The 22,930-nt window shown below is 45.4% G+C and overlaps 1 long non-coding RNA gene across 4 annotated transcripts in view; it reads left to right on the forward strand.

The window, feature by feature from the left end:
* Positions 1-22,930, forward strand: part of LOC125487686 — a 69,802-nt gene that overhangs the window by 13,716 nt on the left and 33,156 nt on the right. For 2 of the 4 annotated variants that reach the window (XR_007266047.1, XR_007266046.1), the window contains exons 1-2: positions 748-3,685; positions 17,933-18,021. This is a non-coding gene — a long non-coding RNA (uncharacterized LOC125487686). Of the gene's footprint in view, positions 1-747; positions 3,686-17,932; positions 18,022-18,329; positions 18,468-22,930 lie in introns of those variants that run through there. The other 2 variants (XR_007266049.1, XR_007266048.1) reach the window with 2 other exon arrangements.

Below are 22,930 nucleotides of genomic sequence, written 5' to 3' on the forward strand. Positions count from 1 at the left end.
AGGTAAAGCACATGAACTCAGGACATGGTTGGGAACATGACCCTGGGATATAATAGCTATTACAGAGATGCAGCCAAGGATGAACAGGACTGACAGTTAAATGTTCCAGGGTACAGATGCTATAGAAAGGATAGAAGGGAAGGGGTATGGTGTTTTTTATGAGGGATAAGCTTATGGCTGTATGTAAGGAGCATATTTTGGGGTGTGCATCCAGTGAAGTTATTTGGGTGGAACTGAAAAGTAAAGAAGGGATGATCAGCTTATTGGTATTGTACTATAGACCCCCTAATAGTCAGTGGGAAATTGAGAAGCAAATTGGTCAGGGGATCTCAGTTATCTGCAAGAATAAAAGGATGGTAATGTCAGGGGATTTTAACTTTCTAAACATGAACTGGGACTGCCACAGTCTTAAGGGCTTGGATGCAGAAGGATTTGTTATGTATGTGCAAGAAAATTTTCTGATTCAGTATGTGGATGTACTGCCTGGAGAAAGAGCAAAATCTGACATTCTCTTGGGGAATAAGGCAGGACGAATGACTGAGGGGTCAGTGGGGGAGCACTTTGGAGCGAGTGATCATAATTCCATTAGTTTTAAAATAGTGACGGAAAAGGATAAACAAACAGGAGGCTGGAAGAACACAGCAAGCCAGACAGCATCTCGAGGAGTCAACGTTTTGGGTGTAATTTCAGGACTGAAGAAGGGTTCTACCCGAAATGTTGACTGCTGCTTTGCTCCAGCTGCTACCTGGCTTGCTGTATTCTTCCAGCCTCCTGTTTGTCTACCTTGGATTCCAGCATCTGCAGTTCTTCTGACTCTCTGGAGAGGGATAGGCTTGATTGAGAAAAAAATTAAAATTCTACATTGGAGGAAGGCAAATTTTGATAGTATTAGGCAAGAGCTGTGAAAAGTCGATGAGAGGTGGTTATTTGCAGGTAAAGTGATGGCCGGAAAATGGGAAGCCTTTAAAAATGAGATGATGAGAGTCCAGAGACAGTATGTTCCTGTTATGCTGAAGGCTGGTAGGTGTATGGAATACTGGCCGACAAGAGAAATTGAGGTTTTGCTGAAGAAAAAGAGGGAAGCATATGGCAGGTACAGACAGCAGGGATTGAGGGAATCCCTGGAAGAGTATAAGCACAGTAGGAGGATACCCAAGAGGAGAATCAGGAGGCCAAAAAGGGGACATAAGATAGCTTTGGCAAATCAGTTTAAGGACAATCCAAAGGGATCAAACAAAGACATGAAGGACAAAAGAGTGACTACGCAGAGACTAGGGCCTCTTAAAGATCAATAAGGCCACCTGTGTGGAAGCACAGTCGACGGGTGAAATACTAAACGAGTATTTTACATCAGTGATGACTGTGGGGAGGGATACAGAAGCTGGAGAACTTGGGGATTAAATAGCAATATTTTGGAAAGTGTCCATATTGCAGAGGAGGAGATGCTGGACATATTAAAAATGACAAATGTCTCCATTTCACATTGGCAAATTCAAACCAGTGGAGTCCCACAGATTTTGGGTTTGGGGTCTCAACTGTTTCCGATTGATGTGAATTATTAGAATGAAGGGGCCTACGACACAACAGACACACACTAGACAAAGCAATAACAGATAGGAAAGCAGATTTATTAAGTGGATGCAAAAAAAATCTGCAGAGCGAAACAATATTAGTATGTAAAAATTGTCAACTCAGCCTAGGTTTACAGGACAGTTAGCCCAGAGCTGGAGCAGCAGCCGAGAGGCGGGGAGACACAGTCCCCTGGAGGGAAGCTCCTGCTGCTGTTGTGATACTGTTACAGGAACATCCGGAGAATCTGCAGAACAGTTACGACAGGCATCATCACTTCAGAAAGTGAGAAGGGGCTTTGGATTCGTGTGAACTGGTCACCTGACGATTACTGGTTAACCCCTTCGTATCTCAACAGATTTAGAGCAGAGGGAATTTAGTTCCAGTTAACCCTTTCATAACCATATTGACAGAGAAGTAGAAAATCTTCGATCAGGTTAGGATTAACACCGTTAGTAAAGCTAAGTGCACCTAATTAACTAAGACCTTATAAGGCTCAACCTCTTAAATTTTAGAATGGTGGGAACTTAGATTACAGAGGATCAGGGTAGAAAATATTCAGTAATAAGTCGAGTAATTCCAGTCTGAGGTGTTAATTGTAAATTAAAGACATATAGGGAGAGGACAACCAAGTGGAATATGTAGCTTGTCATACCTGGGGAGTCATGGATGCTGCCAGTGTCCCAGGTGACCACATATGTAGGAAGTGCTCCCAGCTGCAGAAGCTAGAGCTCCAGGTTTCAGAGCTTGAACAGGGTTGGAGACACTGTGGCACACCCGTGAGGTAGAGTGTTAAGTGGATAGCACGTTTAGAGAGGTGGTCACATCGTGGCTCACGGGACTAGAGGGACGAAGTGAATGGGTGACCACCAAACAGTCCAGAAAGAACAGGCAGGTAGCTCAGGAGTTCCCTGGGATCCCAATAACTAACCAATATTTGAGTTTGGAAGCTGATGTGGATATTGGTACCTTGGAAGAGTGTGGTCAGAGCCAAGCTTCTGGCACTGCAAGCAGCTTGACTAAATTGGGGAGGAGGAAGAAGAAAGGAAGAGCAAAAGTGATAGGGGATTCTTTAGTTAGGAGAGCAGACAGAGGTTTCTGCGTACAAAGACATGACATGTGATGCTGTGCCTCCCTGGTATCACAGTCAGGGATGGCACTGAACAGCTTCAGGGCATCCTGAAAGGATAGGGTGATGAGTTGTAGACTTTGGTACATGTTGATACCAATGTGGTACCAACGATATGGGCAGCATGAGGAATGAGACCTTACATCAAGAATTCAGGGAGCTAGACAGTAGTTTAAAAAGCAGGACCTCAATGGCCAAAATCTTCAGATGACTCACGGTGCCATGTGTTCACGGGTACAGAAATGGGAAAATAGGACTGATGTGGCTTGAGCATTGGTGCAAGAGGCGAGGGTTTCCGCTTCCTGCATCACTGGGACTGTTGTTATGGAAGTGAGACATGTCTGCATGTGAACCACACTGGACTAACATCCATGCAGGTACTGTTGGAAAGAATTTTAACTAGTCTGGCAAGGGGTGGAGGGACGCAATGTTGATGAAATAGAAATACATCATGCTATAATAAAGGAAGCAAGAGTGAGTTCAGCTGCATCGAGTGTCAAGAGAGGCTATGCGGATGATCTTAAATGCTTGCACAATCCTAAGGTAGTTTATAAATACATTAAAGGCAAGAGCTTAACTGAGGAAAGAGTAGGGCCCATTAGGGAACAAGGGGGCAGCCTGTGTGTGGAGCCACAGGACATTGGAATGGTGTCGAATGAATACTTCACTTCATTCTTCACTCTGGAAAAGGAAAACATAGAAAAGAAATTCAGGAAAAGGGACTGTGGGGGATTGCAAAGTCTGACATTGGAAATGGAGCGATATTGGAGCCTCCTTCGGGGTCAAAATGAACACCACTTCTGGCCTGGCCCAGACGAATTGCATCCTTTTTTGCTGTGGGGTTTGAGGCAGTAAATTGCCCTGGATCTGAGACAAATTTTTAACTGCTCTCTGCCCACGGGGAACATGCCAGAAGACTGGAGGACGGACGATGTGATTCTACCTTTCAAGAAGGGTGTTAGAGATGAACGAGGAAATTACACACAGGTGAGTTCATCATGTCTGACAAATTTGTTTGAATTTTTCACAAATGTGATCGTGTGGGGATGAGGGAAGTTTAGTTGATGTAGTTTATATAGATTTTAGCAAAGCTTTTGACAAGGTTCAACAAGGGAGACTGATTGAGAAGGTTAAAGCACATGGCATTCAGGGAAACTTGGTGAGATGGATCAGAAACTGCCTTAATGATAGGAGACAAAGGGTAGTAGTTGAAGGCTTTTCGAGAAGGCTGACTGGAGGCTGATGTTTAGTGGTGTACCACAAGGATCAGGACTGGGACCCTAATTATTTATTAACGTTCCTCCCACATTTTCATCTACATCATTAATGTATACATTAAGCACATTTGCAGATGACACCAAGGTTGGTAGGGCAATAGGTTGCAAGAAATTTCAGAAGGTTTGGTGAGAAAGGCAGAGCAGTGGCAGTTTATATTTAACCTTGATAAGTGCGAGGTGATGCAATTTGGAAGAAACAAAAAGTTGAGGGAGTATTTAATGAATGGCAGGACACTGGGTAGCTGAGAGGAACAGATGGATCTTCAGGTAATTAAACCCAAATTATATTCATGAAGTCAGCAGACCATGAGAATTGGTGCGTTAAGAAGTCCTATGAGACACTTGGTTTCATCGTATGTGGCACAGTGTAGAAGAGCAAGGAGGTAGTGTTGGAGTCGTACAGGGAATTGGTCAGACCACAGTTCTGGTCACCTCGCTACAGGTAGAATGTAACAGAGGGAGTTACAGGAGACTGGCCAGGATATTGTCTGGGATGGTGAAATTGAGCTCCAAAGAGAGGCTAGATATGCTTACATTGTTTTCTGTCAAGCAGAGAAGACTGAGACAGGGACATGATTGAGGGATTATGAGGGGGATGGACAGAGTGAATGGAGAGCAGCTTTTCCCCTTGGCTGAGGAGGTCAATCAAGAGGCGGCATAGTTTTAGTGTAAGGGGCAGGAGTTTCAGAGGGGATTTGAGAAAAAAACCCTTTCACTCGGAGGGTGGTAGGAATCTGCACTGAACTGCCTGAAAAATTAGCGGAGGCTGGAAACCTGACAACCTTTAAGCAATATTTGGATGAGCACTTGAAATACCATAACACTCAAGGAAATGAGACGTGCAGGAATTTGGGATTAGCCAGCTTCAATGGTCATGATCTCAGTGCAGACTCGATAGGCTGAAGGGTCTTTTCTGTGACTTTACGATATGGCTCGGGAACACCACTATGATATGGCTTGTTTGCCATTGATAAAGGCAGTGGGCTGAGCCAATGCTTTATAAACTAGAATGCCTATGATGTGCTGTTGACTCTTTTCAGAATGTGTCAGATGATCTGCAATCCAGGTAGGCATACAGCTTGGCACAGAAATGCCAGTGTCATTGACAAGAAGAAGCCAGTTGTCTTTTACCTTTTGAATACACAGGTCTATAGCCTCTGGGCTTGGGCTTTTATGCAATTCTTTGAATAAAACATGAATTCAGACAGACTCAGTAGACCACACATGTTCCTCCATGACAGTCATCAATAGAGCACTCGTGGCTGTCGGAGATTACAGTTAACTCCATTACAGCACTTGGCACCTCGATGAAGTGTGCCAAAGGGTCTGCCAGAATTCTGCAGCCTTTCACTGGACTGACATTTTCACCAATATTCACAACGATGTCCATAGTGCCAGGAGCTTAGATAGGGTAGGATTTGTTAGGTACATCTGGGAGGGATTGTTGGAACAATATATAGATAGCACAGAGATGGTAGGAATTGCCTATGCTGGAGTCTGAGATAACAAGGTGTGGAGCTGGATGAACACAGCAGGCCAATCAGCATCAGAGGAGCAGGAAAGCTGACGTTTTGGGTCTGGACCCTTCTTCAGATAGCACAACTAGGGAAGGGGCTGTACTGGACCTTGTGTTGAGGAATGAGCGAAGTTTCAGTGGGGAAGCATTTTGGAGCAATGATCATCATTCCAGAAGTTTTAAGACAGTTATGGATAAGGATAAGACTGGTCCTCGGGCGCCAGTGCTGAAGTTGTGGTGGGAAGGCTTATTCCATTAAAATTAGATGGGCTCAGTTAGTTCGATGGGTGACCGCCAGGAAAGGTAGGCGGGTATTACAGGAGTCTCCTGTGGCTATCCCCGTCTTAAACGAGTAAACCATTTTGGATGCTGTTGTGGAGGATAACCTCTCAGAGGAAAACAGCAGCAGCAGTGGGATCTGTGGCACCACAAATGACTCTGCTGTGAAGCAGAGTATGGCAGAATGCAAGCAATTGTCCCATTGTGATAGCGGGCTTTTTAGTGAGAGGCACAATCAGGCATTTCTGTAGCAGTTCTGAGTTCTGAGGAAGGGTCACCGGACCCGAAACGTTAACTCTGTTTTCTCCTCCACAGATGCTGCCAGACCTGCTGAGCTTTTCCAGCAGCTTTGTTTTTGTTCCTGATTTACAGCATCCGCAGTTCTTTTGGTTTTTATTTCTGTAGCCACGATCGAGACTCTGGGATGATGTGTTGCCTCACTGGTGCCAGAGTAAGGACATGTCGGAATAGTTGCAGCAATTTCTGAAAGGGGAGTGTGAGCAGCCAGAGATCATTGTATACATTGATACCAATGACTGAGGGAGAAGAAGAGTTGAGGTCCTATGCATTAAATGTGGGGAGGCGGTAGGAGGTTAAAAGGCAGGATCACAACTGCAGTAATCTCTGGAATACTCCTGGTGCTACGTGCTAGTGACAGTTCAAATAGGAGGATCGGGCAGATGAATGTGTCGCCGAGGAGCCGGTGAAGTTGGCAGCAGTCAGATTTTTAAATCATTGGGATCCCTTCTCGAGCAGAGGTCACTTCCGCAAGAGGGATGGGTTGCACCTTAACTGCAGGGGGACCAATAGCCTGGTGAGATTTGCTGGAGCCACTCAAGGAAGGCTTAAACGGGTCTGGCACTGGGGTGGCACCCAAACAGTCTTGCGACAAAAGCAAAGGTTGAGGTTCATACAGAAGTTGAAGAGAACAAGTTAATTAAGCAAAGCAGGCAAGAGCATGGCAGGGAGTGAGGTGAGCTGCCGAATTAGACCATTCATTTCAATGCAAGAGGCCTGCCAGATACGGGAAATGAACTCGGAGCATAGATGGGTACATGTGACTGGTATATAAAAGAAGAAAGAACAAAGAAAATTACAGTGCAGGAACAGGCCCTTCGGCCCTCCAAGCCTGCACCGACGTGCTGCCCGTCACAACTAAGACCCCTTACCCTTCCGGGGACCGCATCCCTCTATTTCCATCCTATTCATGTATCTGTCAGGATGCCCTCTAAAAGTCACTATACTATCTGCTTCCACTACCTCCCCCGGCAGCAAGTTCCAGGTGTCCACCACCCACTGTGTTTAAAAAAAAAACTTGCCTCGTACATCACCTTTAAACCTTGTCCCTCGCACCTTAAACACATGGCCCCTGGTAACTGACTCTTACACCCTGGGAAAATGCTTCTGACTGTACACTCTGTCTGTGCCCTTCATAATCTTGTAGACCTCTATCAGGTTCCCCCTCAACCTCTATCGTTCCACTGAGAACAACCCAAGTTTCTCCAATCTCTCCTCATAATTAATGCCCACCATACCAGGCAACATCCTGGTAAATCGTTTCTATACCCTCTCCAAAGCCAGCACATTCCTGTAGTGTGGAGATGAGAATTGAACACAATATCATAGCTATTACACAAACATGGCTGAGGGAAGGACAGGGCTAGCAGCTCAATATTCGTTGGTACAGACGCTGTAGAAAGGATAGAAGTGGAGGCAAGGGAGGAGGGGGAGTGGCATTTTTGATGAGGGAAAACATCATGGCAGTACTTTGAGGATATTTGTAAGGAATAATCCAGTGAGATCATATGGATGGAACTGAGAAAAAAGAAGGGATGATCCATTTGATGGGATTGTGCTGTAGGACCTCCCAAACTCAGCAGGAAATGGAGAGGCAAATATATGGGGAGATCGCAGTTAGCTGTGAGAATAACAAGATTGTAATAGTGGGTGATTTTAATTTTCCAAATAGGGACTGTGATTGCCATAGTGTTCAGGGGAAATAAGGCAGGGCAGGTGACTGAGGTATTAATAGGGGTACATTGGGACCAGTGTTCACAATTCTATGAATTTGACAATAGTTAGAGAAAACTACAGACATGTTCCACAAGTTAAAATTGTAAATTGGGGCAATCCAGTGTTGATGGTATTAGACAGGAATTTTGAAAAGTTGATTGGAGCAGGCTGTTTGCAGGTAAAGGCACATCCAGCAATTAGGAGGCTTTCAAAAGCGTGGTAATGAGTGTTCAGGTGCAGCATGTTCCTGTTAGTGTGAAGGGCAAGGTTGACAGGAGTAGGGAACACGAACTGACGAGAGATATTGAGGCCTTGGCCAAGAGAAAGAAGGCATATGTCATATATTGGCAGCTGGGATCAAGTGAATCTCTTTGAATACAGGAAGTGAAGTCATACACTTGAGAGAAATCAAAAAGGGGACATGAGATGCTTTGGCAAATAAGGTAAAGGAGAATCCAAAGAGATTCTACGAGTATGTTCAGGGCAAAAGCGTAACTAGGGAGAGAATAGGGCCCCTTAAAGATCAACGAGATTGACTATGTGCAGAGTCACGGGAGATGGGTTAGATCCTAAACAACTATTTTGTCAGTATTTACTGTGGAGAAAGACATTGAGTCTGGGGAGCTCGGGTAAGTAAATGATGATGTCTTGAAAAGAGTTCACATTGTAGAAGAGGAAGTGCCGGCAGTCTTTAAAATAAAGTAGATTAAAGTAGATAAATCCCCATGACCTTATCAAGTGTATCCCAGGACATTGTGGAAACTTAGGGAATAAAGTTCAGGGCCCCAAGTGGAGATATGTCTATCGTTGATAGCCAGTGCTGAGCTGCCAAAAGACTGGAGGGTGGCTAATGTGGTGCCATTGTCGAAGAAAGGCTGCGAGGAAAGGTGGGGGAACGAGCGACTGGTGAGTGGTCGCTGGTAATGTCAGCAGAGGGTATGTTGTTGGGGAGGATTCTGAGACAGGATCTATGTGCATTTGGAAAGGCAAGACTTATGATGGTTAGTCAGCATTGCTTTGTGCGTGGGGAATTGTGTTTCACAAAGTGACCAAAAAGATAGATGAGGGTAGTACAGTCAACAAGGTGGTGCGGTGGCTCAGTGGTTAGCACTGCGTTCTCACAGCACCAGGGACCCGGGTTCGATTCCAACCATGGGCAACTGTCTGTGCAGAGTTTACATGTACTCCCCCTGTCCTTGTGGTTTTCCTCCCCATGCTTTGGTTTCTTCCTACAGTTGAAAGATATGCAGTGGCCATGCTAAATAAAAACTGAAAGAACTGCAGATGCTGTAAATCAGGAACAAAAGCAGAAGTTGCTGGAAAAGCTGCATCTGAGCAAGAGTCACCGGACCTGAAACGTTAACTCTGATTTTCTTTTTTCTTCACAGATGCTGCCAGACCTGCTGAGCTTTTCCAGCAACTTTTGTTTTTGGCCATGCTAAATTGCCCATAGTGTGTTGGGATATGCAGGCTAGGTGGGCCATGGGAAATACAGGTTTCTCGGGTAAGGGTGGTGAGTCTGGATGGGATGCTGTTCAGTGTGCCAGTGTGAATTTGGTGGGTCAAATGGCCTGCTTCCACACTTGTGGAGATTCGATGATTCTATTCTGTGACATTGTCTACATCAACTTTGGCAAAGACTTCGAATATGGGATCCACAGAGAGATTGCCAATTGGATACAAAATTAGCATGACAGTTGGATAGAGAGGGTGGTTGTAGAGGATTGTTTTTCAGACAGGGGGCCTGTAACCAGCAGTGTGCTGCAGAGATTGGTGCTGGGTCCACTGTTCATCATTTATATCAATGATTTGGATGAGAATATAGAAAACATGTATTTGTAAAATCTCAAAGACTGCTGGCTCTAACCTCTCTCTATCCCTCCTGTTCACTGCACCTGGTCACAATAATCCCAGGATTGATGTTCTGGCACTTGGCAAAGACAAGTTTGCCTGTCCCATTCCCTCTTTGTCACCCTCTTCCTCTCTTATGCTCATCTCTGCCCCTTTGTCCTGCTGTCTCATGATCCATCCATCTTTTTCACCTTCCCTCTGATTTAAATCTTCTCTGAGCTGTTTCACTCACACCAGTTTGAGGAGCTGAATTTGAATAAGAGGGAGAGTGAGTGACAGATGTTGAAGGGCCGAGAGAGAGAGGGAAGGAGAGGAAGAGGGGGACAATACACAGAGTTCTACAATCAGATCTTGAGTAAACTTAATTAAAATACTCCCCCAGACTTTTCATTTTAAGGTCAAATTCCTGACACGAAAACAGACAGTAATGATTTGGAAAATACACCAGACTCCAGTTTAGGGCTGTTTCAATGCCCTCGAGATGATTCATTCAAACAAGTATATTGCAAGATTGAACAAACGACAATGTGACAGTAGCCAGACTATGTATTTCACTGATGCTGCACAAGGGAAAGCTGCCTAGGTTTTAGCTCCATTATTACAGAGAGGGCAAGTCCTTGTTGTTTGAAAAATTGAAAACACTTCTCCCTTTTTCTTCTCTCTGCTCTCTTGCTCCATAGAACACAGAATGAGACAGCACATGAACAGGCCCTTCAACCCACCATGTCAGTGCCTACGATGCTGCTACTCTAAATCTAATCCCATATGCCTGCATATAGTGCCTCTGTTGCCTCTGTTCCCTCTATTCTGTGCCTAAATGCCTCTGAAACTTTGCTATCATATCTACTTCTACTACTGCCCTAAGCAGCACGGATTGCTCGCACATCTCCTTTTCACTTTCCCACCTCTCATCTGAAACATGTGTCCCACAATACTGGACATTTCCTTCCCAGAAAAGAGACTCCAACTATCCACCCCATCGATGCCTCTCATAATTTTATATACTCCATCTCTGATCTTTTCTCTGTCTTTCTCTGATTTAATCGTACACTGCAATCATTGTTTCATTTTTGAAAAGATTGTACCGTTTATTTTTGACAATATTAATTTGTATAAACCAAGCACATTTTCTGTGCCGGTAATGCTGCAGGCAATTGATACACAGTAAGATCACACAGACAGTTTGGAATGGGCTAAAATGCTATTTTATGGTGAGCAGGAGGTTACTGATTTGTATGGGACCACTTATAAAAAGAAAACTCACTCTGGTCCCAGGATTTAATATTACAATCCCACTTCTCAGAAATAAATGGCTAGTGCTGGGCAGTGACAAGACACTGGAGACCCCAAATCCTGAATCTCTTTCGCAGCCTGGCTAGATGCCCCTGCAGTTTCACTCCCCTTTTCTCCCTCATGTTTCCTCTCTTTCCTGTCTCATTCCCTGTCCCTCTACTCTCATTCCTCACCTCGAGGGACAACTGGGGACTTGCCAAACAAAGTCACATCTTATCCTTTGATCTCTCCCTCCCCTCCCACATGGTCTCTCTCTCTCTGTCCACGTCCTTTTTTTTACCCCTTTGTCTCAGAAATCACCTTGTGCTGCTAAGCATTCTGACCTGCCCATTTATAATAACAACCAGCGACATTGCGTATGGGATGCTTCTACTTATTTCATAAAACAACAAAAGAAAGCTGTAGAGGGGTAGAAAGAGGATTAAGAGAGAGAGATGCTGAGAGATCAGCTCCCAAATCCTTAGTCAACTGAATCAAAATGATCATAATACCGTAAGACAGAGGAGCAGAATTAAGCTATTTAGTCATGGAGTCGTATAGCTTGGGAACAAACTCTTCGGACCACCTAGCCCATGCCAACCATGTTCCTAAATTAAACTAAACAAATGTACTTGTATCCACCTCTTCATCTGGTAGTTCATTCTGCAAATGACCCACTTTCTGTATGAAAAAATTGGACCTTCCAGGAGAATTTGGCGCAGTCACCACGACCGATTAGTGGAGTGAGGAAGAACCCAGTGTGAGGGTTCAGTAAGCCCCAAATGGCTGAGAGACTTCGTTCCTGTGAGGTGCGTTCTGAGAGAATTCGACGCAGTCTCTGCGACTGATCAGCAGAATTAGGGAGAACTCAGTGTGAGGGGTCAGTAAGCCCCAAACATTACATGACCGTCGTGTTTCCATCTATACCCCCTTCCTCTGACCAAAAAAAAGAGAAAAGACACATTGGGCGAGACTGTTAGGACGTTTTTTTTGTAGCCTAGAGGCTATTTGGATGAGTTGTAAGATTGCATTGTAATTTAAGTGACCGTTTAGTGCACCGAGTTGGTATAAGTGTGGGCTCAGTTGAACACTGGGCTTCATTGAGTTAAGCAAGCAAGGTAAAGGCAAGGTGAGATTCTTTTATCTTCATAAGTGTAAAGCGCTGAGATGGCAGTTAGGGCAGTGGTGTGCTCGTACCAGATTTTGGAGATCAGGGAGCAGTCCAATGTCCCCACGAAGTGTGACCGGCTGCAGCTCCTCACAGACCGCATTGTACGGTTGGAGAGGCAGTTGGATACACTGAGGAACATACAAGGGGCAGAGAGAGTGATATACTCTAGTCACAGTGAGGTGGTCACACCAGAGGTTCAGTCAGGTAGATGGGTGACCGCCAGGACAGACAGGCAGGTCATGCAGGAGTCTCTTGTGGCTATTCCCCTCTCTAACAGGTATACTGTTTTGGATACTGTTGCAGGGGAATAGCCTCTCAGGGGAGTATAAAAGCAGTAGCCAGGCCTGTGGCACCACAGCAGGGTCGCACAAGATCCAAGCAAGCGATAGTGGTTGGAGACTCACTTGTAAGGGGCACCGGTAGGCATTTCTGTGGCCATGTTCGAGACTCCAGGAAGGTTAGTTGCCTCCCTGGTGCCAGGGTCAAGGACGTCTCTGAGCACTTGCACAAAATTCTTAATGGGGAGGATGATCAGCCAGAGGTTGGTGTGCACATTGGTACCAGTGACACGAGTAGAAAGAGGAATGGGGTTCTGCAGAATGAGTACAGGGAGTTAGGAAAGAGGCTGAAAAGCAGGACCTCAAGGGTCGTAATGTCTGGGTTACTGTCAGTGCCACGTGCTAGTGAGGCAAGGAATAGAAAGAAAAGACAGACAAATGCATCGGATTGGGATCTCTTCTGGGGCAGGGATGACCTGTATAAGGGGGATAGTTTGCACCTAAATTGGAAGGGAACCAATATCCTCACAAGGAGATAACAGGAACTGCAGATGCTGGAGAATCTGAGATAACAAGGTATAGAGCTGGATGAACACAGCAGGCCAAGCAGCATCAGAGGAGCAGGAAGGCTGACATTTCGGGCCTAGACCCTTCTTCAGAAAAGAAGGCCTGAAACGTCAGCCTTCCTGCTCCTCTGATGCTGCTTGGCCCGTTGCTTCATCCTTACAATGAGGTTCACTAGTGCGACTGAGGAGGGTTTAAGCTTAGACTGGCAGGGGGCTGGGAGCCAGAGCAGCAGGTCAGCAAGTAAAGTGATTGAGGGGAAGGTAGGTGAAGGGACCAGTAAATCGGAAAGAAAGGACCGGCAGAGACAAGTAAGTGAATGCGATGGTACTGATGGGCTGCAGTGTGTAATTTCAATGCAAGGTCTATTACAGGTAAGGCAGATGTGCTGAGAGCCTGGATCAGCCATGTTGTGGCCATTACAGAGACTTGGTTGAGACAGAGACAAGGGTTTTGTTCTTTCAGACAAGACAGAGGGGAAGGTAAAAGAGGTGGAGGAGTTGCATTACTAATCAGAGAGAATGTTACCTCTGCACTCGGAGAGGACGTGCTGGACGGCTCATCCACTGTGACTATATGGGTAGAGCTGAAAAATAAGATGGGTGCAATCACTCTGATTGGATTATATTATAGGACCACCAACCACCACTGAGACATTCAGGAACAAATATGTCAGCAGATGATGGAAATATGCAAAAAACCTGTTGTTATAGTGGGTGACTTTAACTACCCCAATATTGACTCTGATTTCCTTACATCAAGCAGCTTAGATGAGGCAGAATTTAAGTGCATCCATGAGGGTTTCTTGAAACAGATGTGGACAGCCCAATTAGAGAAGGGGCCATACTGGACCTAATGAGCCTGGCCAGGTGATTGACCTTTCAGTGGGAGAGTATTTTGGAAACAGTGATCACAACTCCTAAAGTTTTAAGATAGCTATGAACAAGGATAAATCAGGATCTTATGGGAATGTATTAAACTGGGAGAGGGCAAATTACTGAGTTTTAGACAGGAGCTAGGGTGTGTTAATTAGGAAGAGCTGTTGTCAGGCAAGGTTACATTGGAGACAAAAAAAAACTGCAGATGCTGGTATCCATGGTAGACAAACAGGAGGCTGGAAGAACACTGCAGGCCAGGACTGAGGAAGGGTAATACCCAAAATGTTGACTGCTCCTCTCCTCCAGATGCTGCCTGGCCTGCTGTGTTCTTCCAGCCTCCTGTTTGTCTGCCAAGTCCACATTTGACATGCGGGCACTGTTTAAAGACCTGATGAGAGTTCAGGACTGGCATGTTCCAGTAAGGCGGAAGGACAGGGATGGCAAGGTAAGGGATAATGAGGGAGGTTGAGAATTTAGTCAGAAGGGAAAAAGAAGCACTTGTAAGGTTGAGGAAGCTAAAATCAGACGGGGCCCATGAGGAATTGAAAGAAAGCTGGAAAGAAGTCAGGCAGGAAATTTGGAGAGCAAGAAGGGGCCATAAACTAACCTTGGCAAGTAGGGTTAAAGAGAATCCCAAGGCATTCTATACATCGATTAAAAGCAAGAGGATAATGAGGGAGAAGGTAGGACAACCCTGGGATAAAGGAGGGAACTTATTGCATGGAGGAAGTGGATGTGGGTGAGATCCTGAATGAGTATTTTGCGTCAGTATTCACCCATGAGAAGGGTATGGAGGATAGTGAGATTCGTATGGAGCAAGCTCATATGCTAGGGCATTTTGAGATTGAGGAAGAAGTGGTGTTGGGTTTCCTAAAGAGCATTAAGGCGGATGTGTCCACAGGGACTGATGGTATCTACCCCAGGTTATTGAGAGATGCAAGAAAGGAGATTGCTGGGGCCTTGACCAAGATCTTTGTATCCTCGCCAGCCAATGGAGAGGTCCTGACGGACTGGCAAATAGCTAATGTTAAGAAGGGATAATCCAGGAGAGTGTAGACTAGTGAGCTCACATCTGTGGTTGAAGCTTTTGGAGCAAATTTTTCGGAACAGGATGTATGCACATTTGGAAAAGCATGGCCTATTCAGGGACAGTCAGCATGGCTTTGTGCAAGGCAGGTCATGTCTCAGTAACTTGATTGATCATCTTCATCACCTCAAAATTCAGTGAGGGTAGAACAGTGAATGTTGTCCATATGGATTTTAGTAAGGCTTTTGACAAGGTCCCTCATGATAGGCTCATCCAGAAGTGTAAGATGCGTGGGATCCATGGTGACTTAGCCGTGTGGATTCAGAATTGGCTTGGTGGAAGGGTGCTTTTCAGGCTGGAGGCCCATTACTAGTGGTGTTCTGCAGGGATCTGTACTGGGAACTCTGCTGTTTGTGATATGTACAAATAACTTGGATGAAAATAATGATGGGTGGGTTAGTAAGTTTGCAGACAATAAAGAAATCGGTGGAATTGTGGGCAGAGTAGAGTGTTGTTGAAGGATACAGCGGGAAATAGACCAGTTGCAGATATGGGCAGAGAAATGGCAGATGGTGTTTAATCCGAGTAAGTGTGAGGTGCTGCACTTTGGGAGATGAAATGTTAAGGAAACGTGCACAGTGAATGCCAAGACCCTAAACAGCATTGATTTACAGAGGGATCTTGGGGTTTAAGTCCATAGCTCCCTGAAAGTGGTGCCACAAGTAGATGGGGTGTGAAAGAAGGCATATGGCATACTTGCCTTTATAGATCGGCGAATTGAGTACAAATGTCAGGATGTCATGTTGCAGCTTTATTAGGTCAAACTTAGAATATGGCCTTCAATTCTGGTCACCAAATTACAGGAAGGATGTGGAGGCTTTGAAGAGGGTGCAGAAGAAGTTTACCAGATGCGGCCTGGAGTAGAGGATATGAGCTTTAAGGAGAGGCTAGAAAAACTCAGGTTATCCCTCTGGAGAGGCAGAGGCTGAGGGGAGACTTGATAAATCTTGATAAAATTGAGATGCAAGGATGTGGTTGACACACAGAATCTCTTTCCCAGCGTTGAAATGTCTAATACTGGGGACCATGCATTTAACATGAGAGGGGGAAAGTTCAAAGGAGATGTGAGGGGCACGATTTTTATACAGAGTGCTTAGGAGTCTGGAACATGCTGCTGGGGTGTTGGTGGAGGAAGATACGACAGCGGTGTTTAAGGGACTTGAGGATAAGCATGTGAATATGGAAGGGTTGGAGGGACATGGATCAAGGGTAGGAAGAAGGGATTCGTTTAATTTGGCATCATGTTTGGCACAAAGAAAGACCCGTTCCTGTGCTGTTAAATTCTGTGTGATTTGTTCAAACTGCCTGGTACACTTTCTCTGGTACTGGTTCTCTGGTACACTTTCACACTGCCTGCCAGCCTACATCTTTGCCACTGTGCTCTCTGATTCTTGTTCACCTTCTCTGGCTGCCTGCACGTCTATGTCAAAATGCTTTCTGGTTCATGGTCTCACTACCTGTTGCATCTCTGTTGCTATGCTCTGTGGTCGATGTTCACCCTCCTGGCCTGTCTGCATCCCTCTCACTGAGCTCTCTGGCTCTTGGTCACACAGTCTGCCTGTCTGCATCCCTCTCACTGTGTGTTATGCATCCAGCTTGCCGTGCTGTCTGGTTCATGTTCACACTGTCTGCCTGTCTACATCCCTTCCACTGTGCTCTCTGGTTCACGTTCACCGTTCACACCGCCTGACTGTCTGCATTCCTCCCACTTTGCACTCTGATTTGTGTTCACATTGCGAGCCTGTATTATCTTCACTGTGCTCTCAGGTTCATGTTCACGCTGCCTGCCTGCATCTTTCTAGCTCTGCTCTCTGATTCTTGTTCAACCTCTCTGCCTGCCTGCATTCCTCTGTCACTGTGCTCTCTGATTCATGGTCTCACTGCCTGCCTGCATGTACCTCGCTGTACTTTCTCGTTCATGTTCACCATGCATAACTACCTGCATCTCTCTTGCTGTGCTCTCTGGCTCATGTTCACACTGCCTGCCTGCCTGTCTGCATCCCTCTGGCTGAGCTCTCTGGTTCGTGTTTACACTATCTTCCTGCTTCTCTCTCGCAATGTTCTCTGCTACTTTTTTCACAATGTCTGCCTGCCTGCATCTTTCTAACTGTGCTCTTTGATTCTTGGTCTACCTCTCGGCCTGTCTACATCTCTCTGTCATTGTGCTCTCTGATTCATGTTCGCACTGCCTGCCTGTCTGCATCTCTCTCATTGTGCTCTTGGGTACCTGTTTGCATTCCTGCCAGTATGCATCTCTGTCAACGTGCTCTCTGGTTCATGTTCACACTGCCTGCCTGCTGTATCCCTCTGACTGTGATCATAGTCATCTTACCCTCCTGCCTGCACCTCCCTCACTATGCTTTGTGCTTTAGGTTCACGCTGCAAGCCTGCTTCAATCTCTCTATACTCTCTGGTACATGATCAGCCTGTCTGCTTTCCTACATCTCAGTTGGTGTGATCTGTGATTCATGTTCACACTGCCTGCTTGCATCTATCTCATTTTATTCTCTGGGTCATGTTCACCCGCTCTTCCTGCCTGGTTTCTCTCTCACTGAGCTCTCCTATTTATGTTCACCCCCTTTTCCTGCATGCACCTCTGTCACTGTGCTGTCTGGTTCCTCGTCGCAATGCCCGCTTGCCTGCAACTCTCTTGTCACTAGGTGTTTTTTTCATCTTAATGCATCTGATCCACTGTGCTTTCTGATTCATGTTTGCTGTTTCTGCATCTCTGTCGCTGTGCTTTCTGTTTCTTATTTACACTTTCCACCTGAATTCTTGTTGTCCACTGTGGTTCATGTTGTCTTATTCATGTTCACGATGCCTGCTTGCATATTTCTCCCTGCACTCACTGCTTCACGTTCGCACTGTCTGCCTGTGTCTCTCTCACTGAACATTTCTGGCTCATGTTTGCTGCCCATCTGCATCACTCCCACCGTGTTCTCTGCTTCATGGTCATCTATCGTGCCTGCCTGCATCTATCTCACTGTGCTCTGTGGTTCATAATCACACGGCCTGATTTCATCTGTCTCAATGTGCCCTCTGTTTCAGATCTGACGCAGGGCGGCAGAGAGACATCACTGGCGAGCATTGACCATGACGAAACAGCAGATCGCGGATGAACCCAGCGTCAAGCAATGGTGAGCCCCAAACATTACATTGCTGTCGTGTTTCCATCCTTCTCTCCTCCTTTATTCAAAAAAAAAAAGTCTTACAGGGACTTAGCTTGGAGCCGGCAGCAGTCTGAGGGCAGAGACTTGGGATTAAACAGCTTCTGGTGATAGGTCGCGTGATTGGCTGTTTGAGCAGTGATTATGACATTTCAAATTTTTAAAACTCTGATCAAATTACCTGTTGAAATTACTGTATCACGAGTTAACTGCTAGTGCAAGTAAGTGAGAATTAGATTTAGTTTTGTTTTAGTGGGTAATTTTTGGTTTAATTAAAGGAACGACAGGCCAGCACCTTCAAGCGGTAACTGGAATAACAACCAAAAGAACTGCGGATGCTGTAAATCGGGAACAAAAACAGAAGTTGCTAGAAAAGCTCAGCAGGTCAGGCAGCATCTGTGAAGAAAAAAACAGAGTTAACGTTTCGGGCCCAGTGACCCTTCCTCAGAACCTAAGGTAACTGGGAAAATGTCAGTTTATATACAGAAAATAGGGAGGTGGGTGGGGTAGAGAGTAAAAGATAGGGTAGAGCCTAAAGAGAGAAGAATAGTTGGATAGACAAAAGAGTTGGTAACGATCTGGCTGGGAGGGTGAATAGTTGTTCATGGAGACTATTAGTGACGTACAGCAGGTGGTGTGTAATGGCAGGCTGTGTGGTAAAAAGGCCTGGTGTGTGGGGTAGGGGGCTAGGACACGGGAGAGTTTAGGCCCTAAAATCATTGAACTTGATATTGAGATGGAGGGCTGCAGGGTCCCCGAGCGAAAAATGACGTGTTGTTCTTCCAGCTGGCAGTGAGCTTCACTGGAACACTGCAGCAAGCTAGAGACAGAGATGTTAGCCAGGGAACAGGTAGTTCAGGGTCATTATTGCAAGCAGAACGTAGATGTTCTGCGAAACGTTCACCCAATATAGAGGAGACCACATTGTGAGCAGCAAATGCAGTAGACTATATTTGGGGAAGGGCAGGTGAAGTGTTGCTTTCCATTGTCGACATGACCCTGAACCAGGTCCAACCCATTTCCCGCACTTCCGCCCTTACCTTTTCTCTCCCTTCCTGCAACAGCAATAGGGTTCCCCTTGTCCTTACCTGCCATCTCACCAGCATCCACATCCACAGCCCCCATCCCACACACCAGGCCAATGAGTCCATAAGACCTAGGAGCAGAAATTAGGCCATTCGGCCCGTCAAGTCTGTTTTGTCATTCAGTCACGGTTGATAAGTTCCTCAACCCCGTTCTCCTGCTTTCTTCCCATAACCCTTGATCCCCTTGATAATCAAGAACCTATCTACCTCAGTCTTAAATGTACTCAATGACCTGGCCTCCACAGCCTTCTGCGGCAGTGAATTTCATAGATTCACCACTCTCTGGCTGAAGAAGTTTCTCCTTATCTCCATTCTAAAATGTCTTCCCTTTACTCTAAGGGTGTGCTCTCGGGTCCTAGACCCTGCTACCAATGGAAGCATCTTCCCAGCATCCACTTTGTCCAGGCCATTTTGTATTCTGAAATTTCAATTAGATCCTCCCTCATCCTGCTAAACTCCAAAGAGTATGGTCCCAGAGTCCTCAAATGTTCCTCATATGTTAAGCTTTCGATTCCTGGGAGCATTCTCGTGAACCTCTTCTGAACCCGCTCCAGGGCTAGTACATCCATCCTGAGATATGGGGCCCAGCACTGCATGCAATTCACTCAAATGTGGCCTGACCAGAGCCTTCTAAAGCCTCAGGAGTACATCCCTGCTTTTATATTCAAGTCCTCTCAAAATAAATGCCAACATTGCATTTGTCTTCCTGACTACTGACTCAACCTGCAAGTTTACCTTGAGAGAATCCTGGACTAGCACTCCCAAGACTCTTTGCACTTCAGACTTCTGAATTTTCTCCCCATTTCGAAAATAGTCCATGCTTTTATTCTTCTTAGCAAAGTGCATGACCTCACACTTTCCCACATTGTACTGCATCTGCCACTTCTTTGCCCACTCTCCTAACTTGTCCAAGTCCTTCTGCAGCCTCGCCACCTTCTCAATACTACCTGTCCCTCCACGTATCTTTATATCATCTGCAAACTTAGCTAGAATGCCCACAGTTCCTTCATTTATATCATCATCTCCTGTGAAAAACTGAGGCATACGAGCTGCCCGGCTGCAGTGTGACACATAGACATGAACTGCATGCAGAGTGTCATTTGCTGTGTCTAAACTGTACTTGATTAGAGATAGTAGGAACTGCCGATGCTGGAGAATCTGAGATAACAAGGTGTAGAGCTGGATGAACACAGCAGGTCAGGCAGCTTCAGAGGAGCAGGAAAGCTGATGTTTCGGGTCTGGACCTTTCCTCGGAATTTTTTTTCTTTTCTGAAGAAGTGTCCAGACCCAAAAGGTCAGCTTTCCTGCTCCTCTGATGCTGCCTGACCTGCTGTGTTCATCCAGCTCTACACCTTGTTATCTCTGTACTTGATTAGAATCTCCACCAACTAAACCATGTTGTCTAGACTGACTGGTTCCCCTAAATTAAAGCAGGATTCTCCTGATAAATTGCTTTCTCTTCTGGGCCAGCCATTCCCATTTGTTTACCTTGGATTCTAGCATCTGGAGTTTTTCACAATTGCTGTGTCCAATGTCCTCAGTTCTGAAGTCATGTGAAGATAAATAATATTTGGAATCGTAGGCCATTCAGTCCCATGGCCTTCTTCCACCATTCTGTGATTTGAAGTTGATGTACTCCAGCCTGAATTTCTCTTTCAGATCAGCTTAATACTTCCAATCTCTCCCAACTTCCTCTTCATATACTTGCAGTGATCGTGCTGTCACAAGGGAGAGAATTTCACTTTCATTACCCGCTGGGAGAAGAAAATCTTTCATCTCCCCATTTTAAAAGACCGACCCCTAATTCTCAAATTATGTCCCTAAGTTTGAGATTCCTTCAGGAGTGGAACCAGCTTCTCAACATTGACCCTGTCAAAATGTTGCTTGTTTCAATATGATCACCCCTCATACTTCTAATTTCGAATGAATAACAGCCTACCCTGTTTTAATTGTTCTTTTTACGTCAACCCCTTCATCCTTGGAATCAGCCTATTGGCTCTCTTTTGAACTGTTTCCAATTCCAGAATATCCTTTCTTAAAAGCAGGGACTCAACCTGTACACACAGCACCATGTGCAGCCTCACCAATACCACGTACACTGGGAAAAGACTTCCATATTTTAAACTCCAGTTCTCTAGCAATAACAACCAAAATTCAATTTGACTTCATTTTGCACCTGCCTGCTGTGTATTTGTGGTTCATGCATAATTTTTGGAGAACTTCATCATCAGAAATATCAGGCATGGCCTACCTTCTTTTAACTGTTGTGGGGAGTTCTTGTTTCTTTACTGCATTATTTCTTGTGACTATCAGTTTCAATGGGTCTGGAGTCGTAGGTTAGTCATACAGTCGGGGGGCCAGAGATATTACGTTCTGTGCCGGGGGCTTGAAGTATTATTTCCTCTGCAGTATTAGGCGCCTATTTGGGAACCTCGAGTCGTATACCATTTGGAGAATTTCAAAATAGCTCACAGGGTTGTTTCTAGATATTTGGCAGAAATATTGGTTTGGCAGAAATATTGGGGGAGTGTACGTGAACGTGGGCTGCATAAAAGGAGGCATTGAGAACAAAAATAGGGAAGTTTGGCTCCTTACTTGTAAAGCTCTGGTCCTGACTATTGGTACAGTTGCAATGACCATTTTCAGTGGGCCACAGGCCACTTGTGGTCAGTAAATCCCCATGCTCACAATCCTCAGAAAACTATCTCTGCCATTAGCGGTGATTCAGTTGCTGAAACTCATTTAGTAAACAATCTGGACTGAGCTAAGAGTTACACTTGAATCCAATTTAAAACCATTCGTGAGACCCACAGTGTGGTGCATTTGCATGTGCTAGAAGCTACGTACATAAATACTCAGCACTGATGGCAAAAGTAATTTGCAAATAAATTTTCACCTTCTTATAAGAAAAGGTCCAGAGACAGGCAAAGGCTGGTGCATCCTATGACGATGTCCTGACCGATCAGAATCTACCTGCCTGTTCTGAGAATTAAACTTAATGGTATCTCCATGCAGATTCTGGTTGAACCAATCAACACTTCCTTCTCATGCTTTGTTAAATGGATGTCTTTTCCTTGCCTCCTAGTTATGATGAATATGTGACAAAAGCTTCAACTTTTTGTCCCCTTTTAGCACCATACAGTTAGACAATGAACTGAGGGGTGACCATGTAGAGGTTTATAAAATCATGAGGGATATGGATAGCGTGAATAGCCAAGCTATTTTTCCGAGGGTGGGCAGAGTCCAAAACTAGCGGACATGGGTTTAAGGTGAGAGGGGAAAGGCTTTCAAAGGGTATTTTTTTTTCAGAGTGTGGTGCATGTATGGAACGAACTGCCAGAGGAAGTGGTGGAGGTGGGTACAATTACAATGTTTAAGAGTCATTTGGACAGGTACATGGATAGGAATGGTTCAGGAAGATATCAGCAGGCAAATGGGACTAGTTTAGTTGGGGAAATTTGGTTGGTTTGGATGAGTTGGACTGAAGGGCCTGGTTTATTTTCTTTTATTCATTTTTGTGGGATGTGGGCATTGCTGGCTGCCCAGCATTTTCTGCCCGTCCCTAGTTGCTATTGAGAAGGTGGGTTTTGTGTTGCTTTCTTGAACTGCTGCAGTCCTCCTGCTGTGAGTTGACCCACAATGCCAATAGTGAGGGAACGCCAGGATTTGGACCCATTGACAATCAAGGAATGGTGATATCTTTCCAAGTCAGGATGGTGAGTGGCTTGGAGGGGTACTTAAAGGTGGTGGTGTTCTCATATATCTACTGCCCTTGTCCTTCCAGATGGAAGTGG

This window comes from Rhincodon typus, chromosome 43 (assembly GCF_021869965.1).
Source record: "Rhincodon typus isolate 14 chromosome 43, sRhiTyp1.1, whole genome shotgun sequence".
NCBI classification, from domain to species: Eukaryota; Metazoa; Chordata; class Chondrichthyes; order Orectolobiformes; family Rhincodontidae; genus Rhincodon; species Rhincodon typus.